The sequence below is a fragment of the Pongo pygmaeus genome, chromosome 9 (assembly GCF_028885625.2).
Source record: "Pongo pygmaeus isolate AG05252 chromosome 9, NHGRI_mPonPyg2-v2.0_pri, whole genome shotgun sequence".
In the NCBI taxonomy this organism is placed as follows: Eukaryota; Metazoa; Chordata; class Mammalia; order Primates; family Hominidae; genus Pongo; species Pongo pygmaeus.
In genome coordinates, this window is record NC_072382.2 from 123,840,570 (window position 1) to 123,867,247 (window position 26,678).

General features: G+C 37.7%; 1 long non-coding RNA gene across 2 annotated transcripts in view; it reads right to left on the reverse strand.

Annotated features, from left to right (window-relative positions):
• The window catches only part of LOC129008049 (uncharacterized), a 74,022-nt gene extending 50,509 nt beyond the window's left edge, over nt 1–23,513 (reverse strand). The window contains exon 1 of one of the 2 annotated variants that reach the window (XR_010127652.1): nt 22,926–23,513. This is a non-coding gene — a long non-coding RNA (uncharacterized LOC129008049). The remainder of the gene's footprint in view (nt 1–22,925) is intronic. The other variant, XR_010127651.1, reaches the window with a different exon arrangement.
• Nucleotides 23,514–26,678: the final 3,165 nt, after the last annotated feature.

Here is a 26,678-nt window from a genome sequence, read left to right on the forward strand (position 1 = left end):
ATTTTCCTCAGCATTGATTTTAAAGTTATTTCATTTCTGGAGTCAACCTGGTTGTACATTCAATGAACTTGATACTTCACTGTAGAACCTCTTCTCTCTAAAAAGTCTAAAAAAGGCCCCAGTGACCCACCATGGTGGGGGGTTCTCAAACTCAGCACTTAATCTCAATTAAGAGATTCAGTGGGGAATGTGCCTTTTCAAAGAAGATACTGAAAACCTAAAATGAAAAAGATAAGCTTCTTACCTAGTATGATTCTATAATCAGCTGGTTTGGACTTGGCGTTCAAGATGTAAATTCAATCCTTGTATAGATCAGTTAGTTTCTACTGCACAAACACTTGTCTGTCCTCACTATGTACCATGATCTCAGATAGTCCAGCCTAAGTCCAGCTGGCCACCTACCAAATGCCATTGTTTAAAGAGAACAGGGCCATTATTTAAGGAAAGTGTGGGTGGCTCCCTGTGTGTCTTTAACATATGTTTTCACCTAAATGTGGGTGAGTTAAAGCTTGATATATAAAGGAAAGAGCATATTATTACTTAAGTAAATGGACTATCTAGGGGATAGAAGCATAAGTCAAAGAATGTGAATGTTTCCCCCGTTGCTAGTGATTCCCCTGCAAATATGTTTTTAGTGTATTTGGTATAATTATCTGTGAGAACAGATGGAATGGGATCACAGGTAATTCAACCTTCTTGATAATCAGAAAGTCATTTCTATTTGACTTTGGAATACAATGTTTACCACTCCTACACAGGCCCACCTTCTTCATTATGTTCAACTTAACTTAAACCTGTATTTCCATGTCCACTGGAAAGCATTGAACATAATCCTTTATGCAGTCTCTCTCTCTCAAGTTTTCATCTTTTACTTTCTTCTAGATATTTTCTCTAGTGTCTTCATCTTCTTGCTGTCCCCCCATGTTTGAATCAGGCAGAAATTCACACCATTAATTTTCCAGAGACTAAATGTTACTAAGGGTCAGCATTTCTTTACATGTCTGTTTCCCCTAATGAGGTGAGTTCTTTGACGACACGGATTATGTATTATTCATCTTTGTATTCCCAGGACATAGTAGGTCCTAAATTAATGTTTATTGAATGAATTAACTATAAAAATATGTAACAACTCATTAAAATATTTTGCCAGTCAATTCTATAATTTCTTAAACTGTTAGTTTAGCATAAAGCATTACATTGCTCTGGGCAAGCAGGTAAGTGGCTATTTACAAGGCAGATTCATATTTAATTGGATATAATGTATTCTAATGATTTGAATTGATTTCGTTAGTCTAATTTGGATGAAAGACACTCAGTCCATTGGTGTTATTTATTTCCTTGGTGGTAATAAATGAGATTCCTTCTAATACCTTGCTGTTGGCAATTTGTGTGTCAGTGGAACAGTTGGAGCCTTTCACTTTTGCAATAATGGTTTAGGGGCAAACAATAGGACCCTTAAAAACCTATCTAATCCAGCTTTATGGCCTTATAAGCTGTCAGGCTCTTCATTTTTTTTTTTCATGATGGGAAGACAAGACAGGATATAAAAAAAAGCAGAGAGGGGACCGTGCAGCTTAAGGAGCTAAAGGACTTTGAGATCAAGTAAATAATAAAATTGGTAGGTGGAGAAACTGCTTTCCCTCTAATCTCTATTTCTCATTTTTGCAAGTGGAAATATGCACATAAAATCAAGCAAATGATAAATGCAGAAATTCCTAATTATCTTGTGAATAGCAAGATTGGAAACAATGAAAAAATGTCCTAATCAACTTGTAAAGACAGAAGGCTATTTTACTACAAGAGGTAAAATTTTGGGACACACTGCACCCACGTTAATATGCGTAGTAAACTAAAAGCCACACAGTATAAAGACATTACCTGTGGTCATAAAAATAAAGGTCTAGGGGTGGGGCGCAGTGGCTCACGCCTGTAATCCCAGCACTTTGGGAGGCCAAGGCAGGTGGATCAGTTGAGGTTAGGAATTCAAGACCAGCCTGGCCAACATGGTGAAACCTCATCTCTACTAAAAATACAAAAATTAGCAAGGTGTGGTGGCTCGTGCCTGTAATCCCAGCTATTCAGGAGGCTGAGACAGGAGAATGGCTTGAACCCGGGCGGCAGAGGTTGCAGTTAGCCAAGATCATGCCATTGCATTCCAGCCTGGGTGACAGAATGAGACTCCATCTCAAAAATGAAATAAAATAAAATAAAATAAAATAAATAAATAAAAGTCTAGATAAAAGACTTTGAGTTTTTCATATTGTTTGAAGAGAATTCTTTAAATCAAGCACAGCCAATAACAATTTGGACTCAAAATCAAGCAAATTTCTCCCTTCTAAACAGTGTATTAGTAGGCTGAAGCAGTTCACCTTGATTCAATGAACTGAACTGGACTTTGGATTTTAAAATTTACAAAAATCCTCCAAAAATTCAACTCTTCACAAAGAAGACTTGTGAATGAGGAGTCAGGAAAACTGGGCTCAAGTGTTGTCCTGCATGTCTTCATGGTACTTGCTCAATATTCTACCCCAAATATTTCCTTTACCAAAATGAGATAATATCATATGAATACTAGGCAGACAAACTAAATAATAGATAAAAATGTGTTGCTCTAACCCTTTGGGAGAAATCATTAGAATATAAGGAGTTTGTATTTTTATTACATCAGAATTACCTACAGCCCTGTATCTAGTTCTAGCCATCCAGCTAAGGATAGATTCAGAAACAGTTCAAAGAAAAGCTATGCTGATGTTAAGAGTTCTAGAAATAGATGGTATTTTTTAAAAACGTTAAAAGAACTGGGGTTATTTATCCTGTGGAAGAAATGTTTGAGAAAGGATGAAATCATGGTTTGGAATTAGAGCAATGATTCTCAAAGTGTGGTCCTAGGACCTACAACAGCAGCAACCCCTGGAAACTTACAAAAAATGTAAATCCCAGGCCTCTATCCCATACCTGCTGGATCAGTAAGTCTGGAGGGGATCTAACAACCTGTGGTTTACCAGCTCTCCAGGGTGATTTTGATGCACAGCCTAGTTGAAGAACCACTTGGTGAACAGGAGTAGTGGTCTTGCAGAGAATAGTGAAAGTGAATAGTGATACTCATTGAAACAGAAAAGAAGGGTTGGGACAGCTTTTAAGTATTTAATCTTTTCCCCTGTGAAAGAAACCAGATAGCAAAAGAGGACAGTATACAAGTAACTCAGGGAAAAAGCATAGAAACCATCTAGAAAGGGCTCTTTTCTTTCTTTCTTTCTTCCTTTTCTTCAAGGAGAGTACAGAATCCATGTGACTTCCTACATGAAGTTTTAGAAGTAATTTTAACATTGGTTTACTCAAATGAAGTTTTAAGGGAACAATAGTAGCATCAGAAGCAAAGCCAAATATGTACACCAAATTCAAGCAGTAATGGCTCTTAAATAATCCATAATTGGCTGGGCATGGTGGCTTATGCCTGTAATCCCAGCACTTTGGGAGGCCGAGGCAGGCATATCATGAGGTCAGGGGGTCAAGACCAGCCTAGGCAACATGGTGAAACCCCATCTCTACTAAAGATACAAAAAATTAGCTGGGCATGGTGGTGCATGCCTGTAATTGCAGCTACTCAGGAGGCTGAGGCAGGAGAATCGCTTGAACCCGGGAGGCAGAGGTCACATTGCGCTGAGATTGCACCATTGCACTCCAGCCTGGGTGAAGGGTGAGACTCCATCTCAAAAAAAAAAAAAATAATCATCATCATAATTAGTGGAAAGAACCATGACTTTTCAGAAAATCAGTGAAAAAAGAAACATGAAATATCAATGAGAAAAGGAAAGATAGAGAAAAAGGAAAGAAGGAAGGGCAAAAGCAAATGGAATAGAGAGAAAGAATCGCCAACTCTCAGCACAGGAGTGAGGGCAGGAATGAAAAGGGTGTTTCAATGACCCAATACACATCACCATGCAACAGCATAGTACATTGGAGCCTTGCTAAGAATTCTGTCTTCGGGAGCCGGATTGTGAAACTGCTTTTTCATGAATTTCAATTCATTTTAAGAATTCTAATTGAGTTGAAATTACTTACTATTAATTTCTTTAGGCACTTTGGTAGATAAGCCCCTTGAATAGATGCCAGATCATACCCACCTTATATAGAGGATTGTTACTACAGTGAGAAGCCAAAAACATATATTTTTGAATCACATTTACTTTTACTTTATTTTGTGGGATAGGTAAGTTTTGAGAATATATAGACATGTTAATATCCATAAATAGTATAGACAAAAGATTTCCTACTCTACTTACCCTAAATCTCCTCTTTCAAGTAAGGATAATTATCAACCCAATAAGATAGCAAGGAAGAGAAAAATCCAGTTATTTAAAACATCAGTGTATGCACTATAGTAATCTCAATTATTCACATACAGAATGTTGCCTTTTTTGATTACCTGAAGCAAAATGTTGATCCCAGATCAACTTTCTCTGGCTATCCATCATTTATCTAGATAGCTTCTTCCTAGCATCAGTAGTTGTTAAGACAAAACAAAACAAAACATGTAAATATGAGGCCAATGAAAACAAACAAAACTAACCATGCTAGACTAACTTCACTTCTTTCTTTGTTAGTTATTAGACTGATAGTTTTGGGGAATGACATTTGGAATCCTAACTTCACTATGTGACTTGACTAAGCTTCTTATGATCTCTTTTGGGTAAGTTTGAGTCAAACATTTGAATAAGATGACTCTGAAAAAAAATCTTAATTTAGCAGATGTCTTAGGATAAAAAAAATATTGGGAGATGGAATGATGAGTTGAATTTTAGGATGAGGGAAATAGAGTTTGACAGCAGCATGTATAGAAAAGACTTAAGTGTTTTAATAGATGGTAAGATAAGATGAATCAATACTGATAGATGGTCGCTAAAAAGATTAATAGGAATTTTATTCCCAGAAATCCAGTACTTAGGGAAAAATTTTGGAAAGGTGATCATCATGCATTTCTTCCCATTTGTCAGTCCACATCTAGAAAAAAGCATTCAATCCAGAGTAGCACATTTAACAAGGCAACCAAACCGACTGGAATGTGGAGACTCACAAGAACGACGAAGGCCTGTGAAATAATGCCATGGGAGGAATGACTGAAAGTGCTAAGGGTGTGCAGCCCAGAGAAAAATGACTCTGGACGGAAGATGATTTCTTCTTTTAAATATCTGTAGGACTGACAAATAGAAGAGAGACTAGACTTAATAGACTTAACACTATATCTCCTAAGGCTAAAATAAGAAACAATAAAAGACGATGCCCTTGTGATTCAATATTAAGAAAAAGTATTCGGCAGGCACAGTGGCTCACGCCTGTAATCCCAGCACATTGGGAGGCCGAGGCAGGTGGATTACCTGAGGTCAGGAGTTTGAGATCAGCCTGGGTGACATGGTGAAACCCCATCTCTACTGAAAAACAAACAAACAAACAAAAATTAGCTGGGCATGGTGGTGTGTGCCTGTAATCCCAGCTACTCGGGAGGCTGAGGCAAAAGAATCACTTGAACCAGGGAGTCAGAGGTTACAGTGAGCCGAGTTTGTGCCACTGCACTCCAGCCTGGTGACAAAGCGAGACTCTGTCTCAATTTAAAAAAAAAAAAAAAAGAAAGAAAGAAAGAAAGAAAAAGTATTCAAATGATCTGAGTTGTCCAAAGACAGAATTGCTGCAGGAATGTGGTCCATTGTAAGCTAACAGGAAATTCAAGCAAAAGATGGCCTTTGTGGCTTCTTCATCAGTGAAAGTCTATGAACCCAGAATTAAAAAGGGAATTTGACTGAAGTGAGCATCTAAGGCATATTCTGAAGACCATAGTCATTTTTTATAACATCTGCACCCTGCTCCTCTCTGTTAACCTGGGTATTTAAAAGCCAGTGGTGTGTAACCTAAAGACCTTCTCAAAACACTATACCATATTTACATTCAAAATCTTTGTAAAGTAAGAACAAGTCAACTACCTAATTTCTCTTCTTACTGAAGAGCTAACTCTACTATAGATATTGTAAAGGAAATAATTATCAATAGAGTTAGATCTATAACATAGCACCTTTGATTCACGAAAATGAAACTTTGAACATGTGTCTCTTGACCTTCACTGTCTAACATTTCTCCCCAAACTCTCCTTAATGTTGATTGCTTAGTTTATTAATTCAAGTTCATTGAATAAGCCATAGTCTACAATCACGATAGTAGTTTATGAGAGCAAGTGTTGCTGTTACTCTAAGTGCGTGGGGAAGTTGCAGAGGTCCTTTTCTAGAGGCCTTCAAAATAAGTTGCAGAGGTCCTTCTCTAGATATTGTGATTATTCTACCATTGGCTCGTTCCTACTTTTCCACTGAACCTACCAGTTATCACACTATGAGCAGAGTAAGAAAAAACTCTGTAATACTTGTGTATTACAATGCTACTGCACTTTTAATTTTCTCCTTCCCACTATTGGTAAGCAATGATATAGCCTCCTCAACACAATACCTAATGCTGGGTACTGTAATAATCATGGTGCACTGCTCACTATCCCTGTGACAAGCATTTACACTGCTCTAAGCACCAGCAAGAAAAGAAACAAAAAATGTTTTTTGTGGCTCCTTTTAGTCCTTGAGTATATCACAAGTTTAACCCTAATCGGATTTACCTGATGTCAGTAAATAACCTGGGACTTTCGGCAGTCATTAACCCAAAGGGTAATAATCAGAAGGTTGAGAGGAAAAACCTAAAATGGGACTTATCTAATGTGGGAACTTAAGTGACTTAGATAATTACGTACGAAGGGTATAACCAGAGCCAAGTGTAATGTCCCATGTGATTTTTACTAGGAGAGACTAGTTTTAATAATTTCATCTTTGGACAACCCTCCTTTCTAAGCATGTACCTGCCACTTAGGGATCCCCAGCCCAACACGCTGAGGCTCATTTCATCATCATTACAGCTCTAATCCCATTGTAAAAAATCACTAGGCTCTTTTAAGCCAGGATAACCAACTTCTCAAAGTATTGAAAAACCTGGTGGCTGATATATGCATGGACTAAATTAATTATGTATATAGGTTAATACACACACACACACACACACACACACATCTTTTAGGACTGGTTTGCCTGAAGTCTTGACATCATGGAATGTCAAATGTCAAATGTCTTTAAAATATGATTATCGGCTGGGCACGGTGGCTCATGTCTGTAATCCTGGCACTTTGGGAACCTGAGGTGGGTGGATCATGAGGTCAGGAGTTCGAGACCAGCCTGGTCAATATGGTGAAACCCTGTCTCTACTAAAAATACAAAAATTGAGGCCGGGTGCAGTGGCTCACACCTGTAGTCCCAGCTACTTGGGAGGCTGAGGCAGAAGAATCGCTTGAACCCAGGAGGCGAAGGTCGCAGTCAGCCGAGATCATGCCACTGCACTCCAGCCTGGGTGACAGAGCGAGACTCTGTCTAAAAAAAAAAATATATATATATATATATATATATATATACACACACACACACATAATACATGATGTATTATGTATATGTATATATATATATATATATATATTTATCTGAGTCTCCTAAGAGAGAGTAAACTGGCAGAGAAATAGGCATAAAATAATAATTTGACATTCCACATTGTTGTTCTCTATATATAGTGTTGTCCTTGAGGTTAGCAGATGCCAGAATTCCTAGATCAATTAAATAGAGCACGCTTTGCCCACAACTTCCTTTGTAAAAGCTGAATATACAATATACTAACAGATTTTTCAAAATATCTATTTTTCATTTTTAAAAGTATCCCTATTTAAAATGTAGGAGCCTAAAAATATACACAAACCAAATGTTGATTCATTGTAGGAGTTGTATGTTATGATTCCCTCATTGCATCTGGTAACTGCATGTGGTTAGCTACACTTGGTACGACTGGATACAGCTTGACATATTCTGGGATTTATTAAAATGTAAATGACAAAGCAGAAAAGAATGTTCAGACAATTGGATTACTCCATTGACTGAATGTTCCAATACTGTATCTATTTTTGTCAAAGCAATAGTGGTTCCTGCTGTGGAATGCTGAATGGAATATTCCATTGCAGGGCATGGGGAGAACTTGCATAAAGGAAATTGAAACCTAATCATTTAATTTTTAATTCACCTCTCTAAAAGCAATACATTGCCAATACTTGTAAAAGAAATTATGATAATTTTGGCACACAATTATTGGAAGATCATCATTTTCAACTATTTATTCAGTGTCTATTATTGGTTCTGCAACTTCATTCATGAAAACAATGATACATTTGCTTGTTTTTGCTCTTGGCCTTGGCTTGTTTTAGCTATGAGCATTATGTGATGAGCATGAATATCTGTGATATGGCAGTGAATATGCACAATCCAAGAGAGACGTTTTCCTGATGGGAACTGTTGTTATTTATTCCAGAGAAGAGAAGGCTGGGAGGTAGTTGTCTTTAAGGACATGAAGTGATTGAGTTTAAAAGAATGGAGGCCGGCTGTTCTTTCTCTCCACAGGGAACAAGAGAAAATGGGATTAAACTACAGCGTGAGGGATTTGGAATAGAAATAAGAATTTCCCAACTGTGTAGAATCTCAAATACTGAAATGCATTTTGAAGGAAGTATGTGGACATTAGTTTTGATGCCTTTAAAATATGGAACGGCACATTTTCACTATGTGGTTTTATATGGATGAAGAAGAGCAGATTTGACGACAGAGTTCCAGGATTCTCTTGATCTATGAGTAGAATCTAAAAGCGATGCACGGTGGTAACTGTGAGCAGTAACTATTTTTTACAGTGGTTATTTTTTAATGTGAACTTTTCTCATGGGGACAGAGTGTCAATTTTACCTGTACTGTGAAATATGAAATGAAATGGAATGGAATGTAACATAATAAGTTGGGTGGGACAGATAATGTGGGAGCACAATGCAATTTTTAATTTTGTCTTCCCACTACCATTTCTGCTATTGAGTAATTCAAGTTTAAAGGCAAAATATCCTTCTAGTGGCGTTTAATATATGTATATTGATTTTTGAATTTGTAAAAATGTGCTCAGGATTCCTGGAGAAATGAGCATCCTCTGTACCCTCTTTATGGGCATATACATATATATATATACGTATATATATGGATATTTTTTAAGGAGTTGCATTTTCACGTTTGATTAGCAGATTAGCAGAATTATTTGAGTATATGGGATTCAAATTGGTCCAAATTCAATTTTGCTGTTAAAAATTATGACTACAGTGGATATTGGTTGTCTCTTGACTTGAAGATAATTATATTTTCCACTTCCCTGAGATAGTTTAGTGTAGCAGGAAGAGTGTTGTGTTAAAATCAGAAACCTGGGGGTCAGGTCTTATCTCAATCATGACCTGGCTGTTTGACCTGGACAACTCAGTAACTGTTAAGTATCAGTTTATATTCTGAGGAATACACAAAACTGTGTTAAACAGATGGTTTTCCTTCTAATATGCTATCAACTATTGATACCAAAAACTCTCGATTTTCTGAGCTGAGTCTAAGATTATGTTCCCATAAGTCAACAGTTCTCAACTTTGGCTGCACATTCCAGTCTCCAGGGGAGCTTTAGAAAATTCAAATTCCCAGGCCACACTCACACCAATTAAATCAGAATCTGTCCCAGGTATCAGTATTTTCAAAACTCCCCAGGAGGTTACAATATACAGCCAGGGTTTAAAACTCATGCTTTGGATACAGTGCAGTAAGGAACTGAAATAATCATATTAATGTTATCTATTATGAGTGTGAGAATTGTGTCCATCTTGCTCCCTCCTGTATCCTCAAAACTGAACAAAGTGCCCAGCACGTAGTAGGTGCTCAGCAAATAGTTAATATTTTTAGTAAACTTTGGCCAATTACTAAAAGATATAGAGCATATCAAATTGGCTGTCTACTTTAATCATTTTTATGTTCATCTCATTCACTTAATAAGAGCTCAATTCTCTTCTTTTTTTAGTCTGTGTAAACGTCAAAGGAAAGTGAAATGATAGGTAATATTTTGCTGCAATACAATTCACCTATCCTTAGGATGAAATTTAAAAAAATTGTCTATCACATTCTCTAGAGAAGGGGCCCTTTGGAAGCTAAAGACATGTCTCCTACATTACTCTACACATCTAGGTAAAAATTAATAAAACTAACTGTCTCTATGTGTAGAGATGTGATATTCATTCAGCGGACACTTATGAAGTACTTTTGATGCCAAGAATTGTGGTAGGCTATTGTAGACTTTCCTGACCAGTGTTTTATGCTAGAATTGAACCCTAATGCTCTGAGCATCTTTACACGTAATGAATTATTTTCCTTCCTTTGCATGTAAAATTGTATTTTTAATATATCATTCTTGGGAGAATTGAGAAAATAGCATTCAAATCATATCTTTGTTCTCTGTGGTTCACATAGCAAACCCCAGTTAAGAAAGGGCTGCAAGTCTAGAGGATAAAATAACAAGTAAAACATAGCACTTATCTTCTGGAGTGGCACTGTCCAATAGACGTTTCTCAGTGATAGACGTGTTCTATATCTGTGCTGTTCAACAGAGTGGCCACCAGTTGCATGTGGCTGTTGAGAACTTGAGATGTGAGCAATGCAACTGAGGAACTAAATTTTTAATTTTACTTAATATTAATTAATTTAAATTGAAATAGCCACATCTGATGAGTGGCTACCTTGTTGAATGGTGCAGCTCTAGAATCTCATATTCAAATATGAGCACAACACTGGAAGATAAGTGTCAATAAGAGGTAAGCTCAGAATGACATGAAAGAGCCTAGGTGGGGAAGCTAGTCTTAGCGGTGGTAGAGGTTGGGGGGAAATCTTTCCAGAGAAAATGACTTCTAGGATGGGATTTGAAGGATGAGAGATGGAGTTTGGAAGGTGTAGTGGAGAAAGTACTAGGTAGAAGCTGAAGTGTGTGAGAAAGCCCAGAAGATAGAGGGAACATTAAGAAAAGGCAGGTGGATGGCATGAGCCTACAATCACAGAGGGGCTGAAGAGTTGATGAGTCCAGAGAGGACTGTTGGAGTCAGGATCAGGGCATGAAGGGCTTTAGGTGTCACGATGTCTCAAGGGCAATGGGAAGCCAGTGAAGAGTTTGAAGCCATGGAATAATACAATCATATGTGTGGTTTAGAAAGATTTCCCCGGCTGCCCCTTGGCAGTGTGGAGAGGAAAACTGGAGGCATGGTACTGTAGTCCGACGGGTGAGAAATGAGTGTTGCTCTTTAATGCAGTAGCATAGATGGAGAGAAGTAGACATATTTGAATAACAGAAAGAGAAAAAAAAATCAAAAGATTACCTGAGTGATTGACCATGGCTGGCGGAAATGGAAGAGACAAGGACCAGACCTTGGTTTCTGACTTGGTAGATGACAATACCTTTTATTTAAAGGTAACATGGGATCCTTTAGAAGTTGTCTCTACATTTAAGTTTTCCTATCACGTTAGCTGACTTGTTCCTCATGGATCTTGAAACTAACTTTGATATACACTAGTGAAAACAATAAATTATAAGAGCATGCTTTTTCAAGAAATCAACACAAATTCACAGTTGATGCAACATTGCTTTTATTGGGGGTTAGGAACATATGACGAAGTCACATAAAATGTCAACAAAGTCACACTTTGTGCTTGGCTGCTCTTTAAAAAAAAAACCCTGTTTATTTATGAACTCACTTAATGAGAACTATGTGAGATGTGGCCAACAATTATCATGCTGAAAACAGGACGGCCAGAGCCATGAGGAGATCTAAGTCTGACAGTGCTAGCTAGCTAAGTGGAAATTTACCATAGTCAAATATCAGATACTTCCACACATTTAGATGTTTGTCCATAAGTAGACCCAGCTTAGCTGACTCCTTTGAGAAAGAATTGTGTCTCGAACCTCTGTTATTCAGCTGGCCACATTATTAATCATTACTAAATGCCAGCCACATGCAAAGGGGATGGAAAAGAAGAATGAGATTTGCTCAGATTTAGCTTTTTATGGCTGAAGTATTTTTGAGTCAGTTACATGGATACATGAGGATTATAATAGGAAATGACTGAATATTTTTAAAAACACAAGTACTATGGAAACAGTCATGTATAAACATTCGTGCAGAAGCACTTACAAACATACACTGTGCATAAAGTTGGTTAAGAAGATGCTCATTAGAAATGATTTATGTAAGTGAACTAAGAATTTGAAATAACTTAAAAATACCATTGAAGACATTATACACATACAACTTTGGACATTATGCATTCTTTTGGGGATGAACCATTGACAACTTCTGGACTTCATTGCTAGCTATTTTTTACATTGAGGTGGGAAACCAAAGAAGTGCAGAACAGAAGCAATCTACTAGGCACAAAGCTCCCTGGTTACTACCTAGATAGACTGTTTCCACTCATCAAATTGAAGTGCATAATTAATTTAGGAAGGGCAGACTAGTGCAAGAGCTACTGATAGTGAACTGGAAGGCCTGGTTTCCATCCCTTACTATGCCAAACCCCAAAGTTCGACCTTCTGTAAGTCACTCTAAATCTATGGCCTTTAGATTTATTGCCTCTGTTAAAAAGGGCATTGCAACAAGTGACTTAAACCTCCCCCTTTTTTATTCTCAAGGATTTGGGATTTTACGTAGACAAAAGTGAACAATCTCATCAAAGTCTTGCAAAAAAAAAAAAGGTCTGAAATGCTGATAAACTTCATTCCCCATTTTTTTCCCCAATTTCTATCATGAAAATACATTCTATCACGAAAATACATTCTATCACTCCAGTGTAATTTTAACCAGAAGACTGAAAAGTTTTAGGTGATTATTAAATGAAATAGCTATTTGTTTGCCATGGAAAAATATCAAGGAATATAAAAAGGGGTAATAATTGTGACATTGACTCCAATATTGCAACTTGGCACTATAGATCATGAGCTTTGCAATTGCAATACTGAATGTGAGCCCTGTATATGGCACTTTGGCAAGTTACTTAAACCTCAGTTTTCTTGCCTGTAAAATGGGAATAATAATACCTATTTTGCAAGGCTGTTGAAAGGCTTAAGTGAGTTAATATGTAAAATGCTTAACAGAACTCAATAAATACCAATTATTATTAGGTTAATGGAAAAATCATAGTTCTCCATATTGTCACCAATCACCCTTACTTACTTTAAAGGAAGGGAAATATGATAATAATTCTAAGTAATACCCGGGGTGAGAGACAGGAGGTGACTGTGCAAAGTCTTTTCCAGATATGTATAGAAAGCTGCTGAATGTCTGGGTTTAAGTCAACAAGATGTGTGTATTCATTTCCTCCTCCAATTACAACCACCTAAAGAACTCCATTTTCTCCTTCCTTTCCATTTATCTCTAAATCTTTGACATCACTCAAGGTTCATCTTATATTTTCCTCTTTTAGAACTTTCTTCCCTAAATACGTCAGTTTTGCCAACTTGATGGCAAACTCCCCTGAACTCATCTTTTGCTTGGTTTTGTTTTTGATCTTATCCTCTACTGACCCTATCTGTTACTTATCTTTGCAAACATTTCTATAACTTTTTCTAACTAGATTTAAACTCTTTAGAAGCAGTTATTTTATCTGATAGAATCTAGCTTTCTTGATTAAAAAAATAATGATCGATTGGTTAGTGTCAAGTGGACCAATGTGGTACTATGATTATTTTACCCTTTGAATAGCCTCTGACTACTTTATTTTAAAAGTACTTTTTATTCTGTAGGTCACTCTTAAGATCCAACCCTATGTGTGGCTAAAAATCATTCTCCTTGTAGGATTAATTTTGTTTCTTAAAATATTAACACATTTGTGCAATTTTTGATTTTGAAACAAGTGCATTAATAAGCATATCCATACTAGGAAAAAAATGAATGTCACATGAATTTAAGTACAAACAGAGGAATACACATGAGGAAGGGAAAGTTCTTGGCTCATGAAAATCTAGATGTCATTATTGAGTTTTTCTGTTTCTTCAAAAGATTGTCTCTTGTTCTGAGAGTTCTAGTGTCAGAAGCTGCACAATTTGGGGGTGTTTCTTAGCAGAGGAGGTGTCTTCAGGTGATCACTTTCTTTGTTTCAACTTCATAGTTGGCTTGAGGGTCCATCAATATAGCAGTCTCTTCAGTCTTTGTCCTTGCACTGGGGAGACATTCCTGAGGAGGGGGACTATAGGACCAGCTGAAAGGAACATCAACACAACTAAAAAAATAACAGAACATGTCACAGAAAGTTATCACATTGACTCTTTAATAATAATAAATAAATGTAATGATACTTTGGGGACCATGCTAAGTCTCACTACAGATGAAATGCTGCATCACTAGAAAAATGCTGTTGTTTTACATTGTTCCCCTTGCTAAAGAATCAGTCAGCAATGGCATTGCCTGAGTGTGTGTGAGACACCACTCTAATGGCTCTGGGAGAAAATGCTGTGTAAGAAAAGCCTCAGGTTTATCCAACAGGGAACTCACTAAAATAGGACACATAGGGAAAGAACAAAAGAACACATGACATTGAGGACACATTCAAGTAAATCCAAGGAGTGAAAACAAAGTAAGATAGCTGTGGGTACATAACTGTTTAGCAATGCAGGGCTGAATGAAGTCACTAGAATTGTTAGGTGTTGTCAATTCCTTGTATTTGTCTTTGTATTCCCAGTGCCTGGCACAGAACATGGTATGGAAAGAAAAAAAGAAAGAGGGAAAGATGGAAAGATGGAAGGAAGAAAAGAAGGAAGGAATGAAGGAAGGAAGGAAAGAAGGAAGGGAGGGAGGGAAGGAAGGAAGAAGGAAAAAGAAGAACGAAAAAGAAAGAAAGAAGGAAGGAAGGAAAGAAAAAGAGAAAGAAAGAAAAAGAAAGAGGAAGGGGGAAAGGAGAACAAAAAGCAGAAGGATGGAGGGAAGGAGAGAAATAAAGAAGAAGGGTTTCAAAGTGTAGAAGAGGTGGGGGGACAGATTATGCAGAAAGGAAAAGCATATCCTGGAGCATATTCAATGACTTAGAAGCCAGAGAAAGCAGGCTCCCTTAATTCAAGAAGAGATTACACATTCTGAGTGGTTTTAGAAAATGGGGTAGGGCAATTTCCAGGTGGCTTTGAACACGTTAAGATTTAATTTGGGAAGTATGATGTGTTAATGTAACTATTGTAGGCTTCCGAGAGGAATATTAAGATGATTCAAATGAATCAAGTGGAAGGAAAAATGTGAAACTCAAAGGAGTTAATCCAATGGAAAAAAACGAACCATATCGCAAGAAATTAAATGAAGGCAGGCCTAAAGAATATAGCCTTAAAATAGAAAGGCAGGTGCTTGTCGGGGTTTCTTCTATGTTAATGTTAATTGAGAGAAATGGGCTTAGAACTCAGATCAAGAATTTGCTTCTCCCACTGTGCAGCTTTTTTCATTCTTCAGCTGTTCTTTTCTGCTACTGCCCCTTCCTGAAAGTGAACTCCAGTCCTTACTGTTTTAGCATCAGTGCAAAATATGTTAGTAAATACAGAACGTGGAGGTGGAATCAAATATAACTTTGAAGGACGACTGTTGGAACAAATGAGCTCCAGATCCACCGGTCCTGGAGTTGTTCCTATGCCTCCATACTTTAGAAGAGCTTCAAAAATTCTTAAAGCTGTAAAAGAATTTAGAGCCCAACTAATCCAACCCATGCATTTTAAAGATAAGGGTATTTGAGAAGAGTTGTTATTAATGTTTCTCTTTCTTTTTATAAAAGTTGTTATGAATAAAATATACTTCTCAGGTAGATGTTTCTTTAACTGAAGACCTTATCATCAGCCTCTTCATCATGCTTACACAATGAAGATATCTTAATAAGTCAGGCACACCAAAAAGGGTACACTATGACACATCACTGCTTTCTGCCCTAAACACTTTGGATACACTGAGGATGTTGGCTCCCTAGATGGCAGGCATAATATGTTTTTTAATCTGTAAAATAACTAAATGTTAAATGTTAATAGGCATTTTTCTGATTAAGCATGCAATAACTGATCTTGGATGAGTAATTAAATATACATCTTAAAGATTTTAGAATTTATTATTTTGTGAACATTGACAGGGATGATGGGGTGCTAAGCTTTTGATACATGTTTGTAAAACTCATTTTTTAATAGATTAAAATGTTATGTATTAAGGAATAACATTTCGCACAATTTTTTGTGGCTCATTTGGATATCTAATGATGGCAAATCCTTGAATACATGAGCAGGTGAAAAGTGAACCTTGTATTGCTTTGGTTTTAGGTAGCTACACATCATGCAAAATGTCTCTTTCTAATAGGGACTCCATCATTAAAACAAATTTTGAGAAACGGATAGTATAAATACGTGAATGACCATATTCTAGGTGTCTACTATGAGTCAACTGTTCTACAAATCAGCTTTCTTTGGGCTCTATGCCTACTCAATTGCAATGAGTCATATCTTGTATCATCTCAATATAAGCCTCTCTTAGAATCCTTTTTGTCTCCCTAACATATAAGCATAAATCGAGACCCTTGTATTGCCTTGCTCAGGGTCCTTCTGTGACCTGATGGTAATGATTCTCCAAATTTGTATCAAGAGCCTCTTCACCTACTGAGCCAACTACCAGGCTGACCAACCAACTCACTGTTGCTCTGCCTGGGCTATTCCTCAACAGGTAGATCTTCAGGGATCAGTTCCCTGGAAGGAGGCTCTCCAGTGGGGCCTTCAGTAGACCTTGGACATCATGTCAAGATGTCAAAAGGGAAGTTGATGTTAGTGCATAAATAACCTAAGGCAGAGTTTCAGTATTCAACATGTGCCATGCAAAACAGTGAAAAACAATAAAAGAAATTGTTGATTATTGTTATTGTTTTGATTACTTTGGTTAAATTAAAATTATTATCTCTGCCTCAGGTCATTTCCCTGGCATTCTATTTTGTCATTCCAACAAAGGAAATGAATTTCTTCTTAAAACAAATGAATAACATTTACTGTCCGAATATTCTCAATTACTTCAAGTTGTCTAAAGTCAGAAAGAGACTAAATCAATCAAGAGTAGCAAATATTTTACAAATTAAGCAAGTGTCCACAATGATAACCCTTTCAGAGATAATTAATTTCCAACATCTAGGTCACACATATTTATTCTTGCATAAGAACACAGATCGTAGAGTCCTCGTATCCCTATATTAATTAACAAAGAATTTTTTTTAAATAAGCTTATTTTAAAAAGATTCTACTCAGGAACCATTTCAATGATGAGAAATGCACAAGAAAAGAAAAAAACTCAAGTAGGCAACATGTAAAGCAACAGACAACTATATGCACATTAGTATAATTACACATTGCAAATTATATCGGATGTATCTAATATCTAATTTTTTGAAAGCTGATTCCACTTGAGACTTCAATAACAGCATCAACATTTTGCAGGTGGCTCCTTCTGTATAGTATCCAAAGGGAATTATTCCTCTAATGTGCTTACAACCCTCAAGTAAAAGCTAAAGCTCTCTCTTAAAGGACCAATGAACAATGAACACTAGGAATATTACCTTGATAAAGGAAGGGGGGAGGGTTTCACCATATATAATATTCAGCACGGTTATTTATTCTGTTCCTTCTGTGCCCATGATATTTATTTGCTTCAAGCAATAAGAAACAAACTTAAACAGGAGACTCATTAGAAAATGTGAATGAGGCTACATCTATATTTTGAGGCAGCGATATAAGAAGCTAAGGGTTGATAATTTCTTAGATCAATTGATAATAGAGAAATGTTCAACAGAATGGCAGGTTATATCTTTGACTGAAAACAGAAAGCCCTACATTAAATTCAGCACTTCTAAAACATAGGATTAATTTGTCCTAAAGAGGACACCAGATCAAAGCTCTGCTTTGAGAAACAGGCTTTTGTCCTCATCTTTCTATATGAGTTAATCAATCATCAAATAACCAAAATAAATTTGTGATCTTGGAGAACGAAGCATATTATTCAAGGTGATTGGATCCATTTTCTTGATTCCTCCTTCAAGATCTTTCTGCTAATTAGTCAGGGTTACTATTGAATTATTTAATTATCTGCACTTTTGTGCAATAAAATATGTTGTCATATCACATACTTTATCATGCTGTTGCAGTTCACACTTAATGATGCCTCTATAGTTAGCAGTTTCCTTTGTTCTGCTCAATAAGTGGTTTTAGAAAGAGGGTGGGCCGGGAAGGTGGAGGCCTGGGGTTTGTAAAATAAAATCATATATTCCTGGTCTACATGCCAAACTTTATGCATTTACATGAATTTCTTCTTAGAAATTAAGTGGCAATTCCATCTGTAATAAGCTAAGAGGCACAGGTCGGTGACTTGGAATGCAACCGCAACAGTGTTACTATACCTTGAACATCTCTCTAGTGCATTTCCACTGCAGTGCAATGGTAAAACGACGATTAAATTTTTTTTTTTTTCTAATCAGCAAGGAATGTCTTTAACAAGGAAGAAGTAAATTATGATAATTACTCTGAATGGTCGGATCCTTGAGCATTACTAATTAGCATTTATTGCCTGGATTATAGAACAATACATGTGAAACCGAACTGCGATTGCTCTTTTACGTTGAAGACTTGAAAAGGCAATGGAGCAAAAAGCCAGCATCATCGGTAGTGTAGTCAGTAGTTTACATCTCTTTGATAGGACGCAGAACCCCTCACTTTGGAAACACGCAAATATGGTCCTCAGTATTTATGGCCCATTCATTTTTTTTTTGTTAGTCACATATTCACATAAGATATCATAGTCATGGTAGACTAATGAGAGGAGAAGCATTTTGGTTATGTCATTTCGGGATAATTTTATCAGTTGTGAGAGTTTAACAATAAAGAACATAAAACTTGCTGTTTCATAAAAATATGAAATTTTCCTGAAGAAATTTTGACTTAAAAAAGGAACAAAGAACTCAGTTTGTGGTGAATAAAATTTTACATTCACTTCCCCACTTTCTCATAGAAGATCTACAGTTGGGGATAACCGATAAGAGGCAATTGGTTTCTGGCTTAAGAGCCTTTTTCATTAGGAATTTTCGGTAAATTAAAGTCTGAAATTAGAAAAACATTAGACATTAATCAACAGACCAACACCAGTCACGTAAATAAATGGCATTCGTATAATTTGGCAGCTGAAATTCTTAAATAATCTGGCAGGTACAAGGAGAGAAAGAGGAAAAATGAACCGTTTTATCATTCTCACTGCGGTCTCACCGTTTCCCTCCACACCCCATTACAGCGAATGAAGAGAAAGAACATCATAAAATATAAAGCCAGTACTAAATACAGTCACTAGTCTTCCAATACCTTCCATGGATTCCCCACCCTGATCCTTTCTAGTTTGAAAGAATAACTTTGACTAAATCTGTGAGGAGATTAAACAGGGTGGTGATAAAAATTAATTCTGCTGAATGAGCAAATGCATTTGGATTGCAGAGATGCAAATAAGATAATACTTTTCTTTTCCTTTGACATACCAAGAGGATTAGTTTAGAATGTTAAATTTGATTTTATTAGAATATATTAGCAGTGTTTTAATTAATACCAATCAAACATTTTCTTTCCCTGAGGCTTGATGTGTTCCTCGCTTTCTAAATCATCTGTCTTTTTTTCATCAAAAAGCCCCTCTACCAAATTACCAAAGCCTTTGTTACATTCTTTATAATTTTACTGTATTCAATGGAAAATTATGAGCTCTTTACCTAAAGGTATCTTGCCTATAATAATATATTCCCAGGTGCTAGATTTAAAATGAATACTGTTCATTAGTACACATTTTTTTAAGGTAGAATTAGAGACTTGAAAAGAAATATCTTCTGTATTTTTCTTTTGGGGAAAAATGTTGCAAAAGGAGTTTTGGCTGGTTCATATTATTTGGCTTTATTCTCACTAGAGCTTCCTAGAGCTGTTAAATTTCCAACTGCCTTGGTTTTGAGTTGGCATTTCTTTGGAAACACAGGCAAAAAAGGAATTTTTAAAAAGGAGGTGGAGAGAGAATCTAGTTAAAAATACGGTGAGCCAGTGTGCCCTGTGAACTGAATTGTAACTGTGTGTTCCAAGGAGGTGCTGCATTGCATTTCACTCATTATCCTCTCCTTTTCTCTCAAGCTTCCTGTCCTTCTGTGTCCGAAAGCTCCAGTTCACTTCTTTCTCTTTTCTTCCCGCAACGCACCCCCACCCCAGTTCCCCGCCTTATTTTTTTTTTTTTTTATCTGCCAAGCTGGATTTGCACTTTTAAAGATCAGTATCAATAATGCCCTGCTTGTTTCGGTTGCACTCTCCCTTTAAAAGACAGCCCCCTCTAATTGATGCGTCTGGGCTAGTCTAGACTGGTAGTGATTGAACCAACCACCAATTATGTTATTCATTTCACTGAACTTCACTGATGGGCTCGGTGAGGAAGAAGGGGTGTTGAGAAACCTGCCCTTGACTGAAGCAGTTGCCTGCTGAAATATAAAATCTTGTGTCGTTATGCACTTTTAAATGCCTGGGTGATCAGTTGTGTGATAGCAACCTCGGAACATGAGCAATCCACTTGAAAACATGTAAAAACCTGAGAGTGCCTTGAAATACAAACTAAAACACTTGTATTAAATGACCTGTTATCATTGAAAATCACGGAAGAATTTTATCTGGCGTGTTTTTATTGATTCATGTACACATTTTCATAGAGTAAACTGCAGATATATTTTAACTTCAAAAATCACCAACTCTTTTACAAATGTTTGATATGAATACTGTGGTAATATAGATCCGTAAGTTAAATAGATGCCTTGCTGTAATTTCCAAATACCTATGCATACACATCAGCTAAGATAGGGGAAGTCATTAAACCATTGAATATAAGCTAACGATGACTCAACAATCAAATAACTACTTTTTTTGAAGCACATTCGGACAATGAAAGACTGGAAAGTAATATTCTAATATTACTACACAAGAGGTTTCAACAAAAGACGTGGTGCAATCGTTGCATAGTTCATATTCTCAATTCAATTTTCTGATACAAAATGGTTTCTTGATTGCAATTAGGCATTAATGACTAAAATTGCAATAAACACTTAAAAAAAAAAACAACAGGCAAAGAACAGTTTCCCTAACCTTCAATTACATGTATAAAACAAGGCTACAACCAATATAAAGTCTTTAGAAGAAGAAAGCATTTGGATTGGGGTTGATTTAGGTGTTTTTCAAACATAGAAGAGAAATGTTGGCCCAATAATACGAAAATTGTTTAAATGAAATTTTCTACAGAATTTTTCACAACAAAGGAAAGGTAAGTTACTGTTTCGCCTCCCCAACTACGAGACAGACCTAAATCACTGAAATCATTCAGTTATAAAAAGTTACAGCTCAAGAAAACTACAAACTAGGTAATGCTAGCCATTACCTTAAGAAAGGATAATTTTAAATGTACGGTTTGGGTGTTATAAAACCTTTTTTGGATTGAACTTAAGTACTGATAAAATTTTTCTTAGTTTTAAAATGAAAAACAGTATTTGTTACTCCCAAAGAATACGATAATTGTGTTTGCTGTTGCTGTTGCTTTCATTTTACATATTTAGAAGATTTATTTCCAATCTTTACCACCTTTATATCCATAAAGTATAACATTTTGTAAAAGATACCAAGCAAGGAGGTGGTATCCCTTCTTTTATTTTTAAAAAATCTGGCAAAGTCATACAGACTTAATTTTTATTAAAACCATAACTTCCATCCTTTGTGTGGAATTGCAAGAATAGAATTTTAACCTGTTAATATTTTACTCCAAACTATTAGTTTGCCTTTATCTGCGTCTGTGTGTTCACTGTCTAGCCATCCATGATACACATGTGTGGACACTGAATATATAATCTATTCACATGCCCATTTTAATTGGGCACAATTTTAAGATTAACTGTGGAGTTTGAAAGTTGGAGACATGGGGCATGCTGGGACTTCAGCTGAGATGTTCTGAGGTCAAGCACCAGGTACTGAGCTGTTCTTGTTACGCTCGTATACTACTGCGTGTTGCTCTCAAGGAATAGACCAGGCAGATGAGTTCCACAAGCCTCAGGCATCAATAACATACATACATATACATAGCAGCCAACACGCTATTAAAGCAGAATATATACCTGCTTTAACAGAGATCCAGGAGCTGCCACTCTCTGGTCACCTGATCCCATCTAACAATGAAAACCTCAGAGGTATACTCAATCACTTCAGACAAACTTTCTTTTCTTTTGTTTTTGCTTTAAAGAATAAAATTCCACCAAATTTCCAGGATGCAAAAGCACGACTCGCAGCTCCCAAGAGCCTAACCCGTGGATTTAAACGGTAAACATCACAAGTTAGGGTCTCAGGGACTGAGAGGAGCGCAACAATGTTTTCTTTCTTGAGACAAAGCAAAGCAAAACAAGAATGACAGGCAATTTCTGTTCGGGGTTCATAACTAAGATGCAACAAACAGGTGGTATGGTATTTCTTCTCTAAGCTCCTTTCCTTCACAAAATTGAGATTCCATTTAAGCCTAATACATATATACACACATACGCAGTATCTGGGGGCGCATATACAATCACGCACATACACATACGATCACGAGTATATCAGAGAAAACTCTTTCAAGATTTGGGCAAAATAGTTGACTAAAATGGAAAATAATATGAATAGACTCAGAAATGCCCAAGTTTTTAAAACCATAGTCTACAATAAGGATTTAGTCCCTTTTCAAAGCTTTAATTTACGACTAGCACAAATGACTGAAGAGAAAATAGGAGGCATCTCTTTCCCCCAGGGCGAGTATGCCGCATGCAAAAATCATAGAAATCGAGTTTTCAAAGGAGAAGACCAAGAAGTAGGATTCGGAGGCTATAGAAGTGTAAATACGAATAGCGTTCTGAACTCACCCATTCGAAGCGGAGCGGGGCCCGCACAGCCTCCTGTGGCACCATCCCGAGCAAGGGGGGGAAATGAGAGCTCTCAGTGCGCTAGGCTGGGCGAGGTGTTTCAATAGAGGACGGAGAACGGGGGCGGGGAGGGGAGGCGGGGGCAGGAAGCGATACACCAAATCTCGAGACTGTAACTCTGTAGCTTATGCTTTGACGAGAGAAAAAAGGGCAGTTGGGTGGGAGTGGAGGGAGGGGCTGGAACTGATCAAATTTGGAAAATATTCACTTAAAAATTAAAAAAAAAGGGGGGGGGGGGAGTATGAAACCTCCCCAGAGCTGCTTTTTGAAAAATTTCTTCCTTCTTTCTTTAGCGTGCACTTTGCCAGTCCTGCAAACGGAGCCTTCGTCTGCATCAGCTGCTTGGCTGAAGTCAAGGCCAAATCACCAAGAGCGAGCACCAGGCTGTCATTTGGTAGACGCGAAGTGGGAAGGGCTGGGTGCGGGCTGGGGAGAGACATTCCCCCCGCACCTCCCGCTGCGGATTCTTTGAAGCCTTTGGCCAATATTTCAGAGGAATCCGAAGCATAATTCCCCTCCATCTTTGCAGACAGCCCCTGGTTCTGTACCTGATAGATTGTCGCTTTCCTCATCAGACTGGAAGTGGGGCTTTCCTGTGCCGCCTCCAAAAATGAAAGGAAAAGGACGGGAGGCAGATGGGAAGATGACCCTTTTTCAAATGTTTCTTCCCCTTTTTCTTTCTGTTTTTCATTTCATTTCTTTCTTCTTCTTGTTCTTCTTTTATTCCAGGCCTCAGCAAGGTAGATGGCTGGCTAGTCAAAGAGAATGACAAAGCAGCCACAGCCAGGAGGACACTGGAGAGGCCTCAACGCACTTAGTAAAAATGCTAAATATTTTTTAGATATTTCCATATGCAACTAAAAACAGTTAGAGCTCTAGACTCTCCCCCTCCCCTCCTTTAAAAATGGAATCATGCTAGTAACACAGCTAAATTATGTCTCTTTTCCCTCTGTACAGTGTCTGTTTAGCACCCCCCCCCCCACCCCCACCTTCAAGACAACTTTTTTCTCACCTCTGTAGGTTCTTCTCAGGCACAATCCTCCGTTGAGCTCAGAGGCTCTCCTTTTTCTCTCCCTTCCCTTTTCCTTTTCCTCTCAGAAAAGCTAGTCTGTCATCATCACACCTAGCTTCTCTCTCGCTCGCTCAACCTCTCTCCTTTTCTCTTTTACTATTAAAATATAATAATAATAATAATGGCCCTTTCGACATAGCAGCATGAAGTGGCTGCCTTTGAGAAGCACATTTAATCTTTACTGGCTCCCCTAGGCTTCAGTGAAGAAGGAGAAGGCAAGGGAAAAAAAAGGAGAGAGAGAAAAAAAGATTGTAAGGGAGGCTGCTGACGGACAGCAGGCATCAGGCACAAATCAGCGACAAGTTGAATTTTCCTAGACCACACTGCCCCCTTTCTTCTCGGCTTGCTCCCTGGGCTCCTGGAAAGCCTGAGTGTCTGGTTACAGGAGGCAACGGGTCTCCTTTTGCCAACCATGGTGCAGATTCCTCGCATGCCTGCTTAAATCTCTGGCAGAATAAGAAATCAATATCCCCCTCTAATCACCTTTAGCTCTTCGATGGCTTCCCCCCTTTTCTGAGAATCCACTTGGCTCTCCTCACCGCTCCCCCGCCCTGCCAGGCTCCTACATACAAAGCTTGCAGCCCTGTCATTTCTCACTTCCTTCCATATCTTGGAGACAAGCCTCTCTTCTAATATCCTCTCGCGCTTGCTCCCTCTCTCTGTTGTAGTGAGTCTCATCCCTGACTTGCAGTGCTGGATGCACTAAGGCATCTCCCTGACTACTAATGAGGCCAAAAATACATCAGCAGGTCAGGGGGAAGGCCAGACACTGCATTATACAAATACAAAAAATTTCTCAGCCCGCTAGACCTAGAGATCAGGTATCATATTTTCGAAAAGGAAAAACAAGGAGGGAAAGAAGTGAGGAAGGGAGACCACAGTGCAGTTCTCTGCCTAATTGTTTCACATCCTAGGGGAATTTCAAGCACACATGCATGTGTGAGTGCAGGTGATGGATTTTGTGAATCTTGGTGGCTTTTCTTTATGGACAGAAAGTCAACAATGCCCAAACATGTCTTTGTAATCAGCATTTAGCGGGATAAAAGAGCAATGATTCGGATCTACATTTAAGATATGTAGACTCTCTCTGTTCAGGCATGCGATGACTACAGAGCTAAAATTCCCTTTCCTTCCAGTGGCTGGGGTTTGCTCATTGACTGTATTTGCCATATGTACTAATTTACCACCTATGTGCCCTTGGATTTTGAAATGAACTCATCAGTCACTGAAGCTCATCCTGACCCTTTGCTTTCACTGCAGGCATTTTCCTTATTCCTGACGCATGTTTTTCCTCTTCGAATGTCCGACAGACACATATACACTTCATCGATCAGCCTCAAGTTCCCCAATAATGACAAGTAATATTTCAGATGACAAAAAAAAAAAGAGGCACAAGAAAAAAGGAAGACATCCTAAGTTGATTGGGGGAGCATCTCCTGTCATTTCTGTTGGCACTCATTTTTAAAGCTCTGCTATGCAATGATTCTTTAAGGCGTGGATCTGCCGAAAATTAGGGTCTCTACCTATCTATACACACAGTGGGTATGTTACCATTCTAACCCAATTTTCTTGCCTAGAATCATGCAGACAACAGGCAGTGTGGTGTTAAATATAATGTCAGATTCTGTAAATAGCAAGGAAAGGGAGAAAGGTATCTGAGGATGCAGGCTTCCTCCAAGTCAATGTTTTTAAAAGATAGTTTCTTTGTGCTCAACTCAGACATAATTGTGCTTTGTCTCTGACTGTGAGACCTGCAGAAGCATGCCTAGATGCCAAAGAAAAGGAGAAGAAAATGCACAAATAAGAAGATACTGAGAGAGGAAGAAGGGAGAGGAGAGAAGTAGAGAGGAAAGGCGAGGAGCGCATAACAGCTAAAGGCAAAAAGAGAGTGTTGGATTTTTTTAATACTTTTTTTTCTTTTTGTCATTATTGGGAAGGAGAAAGAGGTGGTTGCCAGGAGTTGGTGACTAGGTTAGAATCTTTTTCAGATTTGGCTAACGGGGTGTTTTCACTAGACTGAGGGAGAAAAAAGAAACACGCTAGAATAATCATGAAGGGTGGAGCTGTTAAAAAAAAAAAGTCTTTGACTCACTGGGTGCCTCCCTGTACACCAAAATGAATCATTCCTAACCAGATTCATCAATTGTCTTAGTGTGCTTCTATATGAAGGCCAGATTATGGGAATCATGTCATTGCACCCATCTTCAAAAGGAAGGGTAAATAGAGGACGAGATTTCCCGAGACTCTTTTAAACCTCTCTATATTTGCAACAATAGTTCAGCATGATTTTCACATAATAAGCTAATTTGCCCTTGCCTGTATTCACTCTGCTTACAAAGATATACAAATATATAGCTTATGAAAGTTTTGCTATGAACACATCATTTTCTCTATACAACTCAGCGATGTCTTTGGAGGATACTTATTTCAAGCAGTTAACACCTGACCCCAATTTCTGTGGGTAATTAGTGAGCTAGATAACCACACAAAGTGGGTAATTATTTAGTACCCAAGGGTACGCTAGAAGTGGGTAGTGGCTTTGTTAACAAAAGCACATCTCTAATTATTGTATCTATGATGGGTGTTTTAAAAATACCAGTTACTATATCAAGTGAACCATG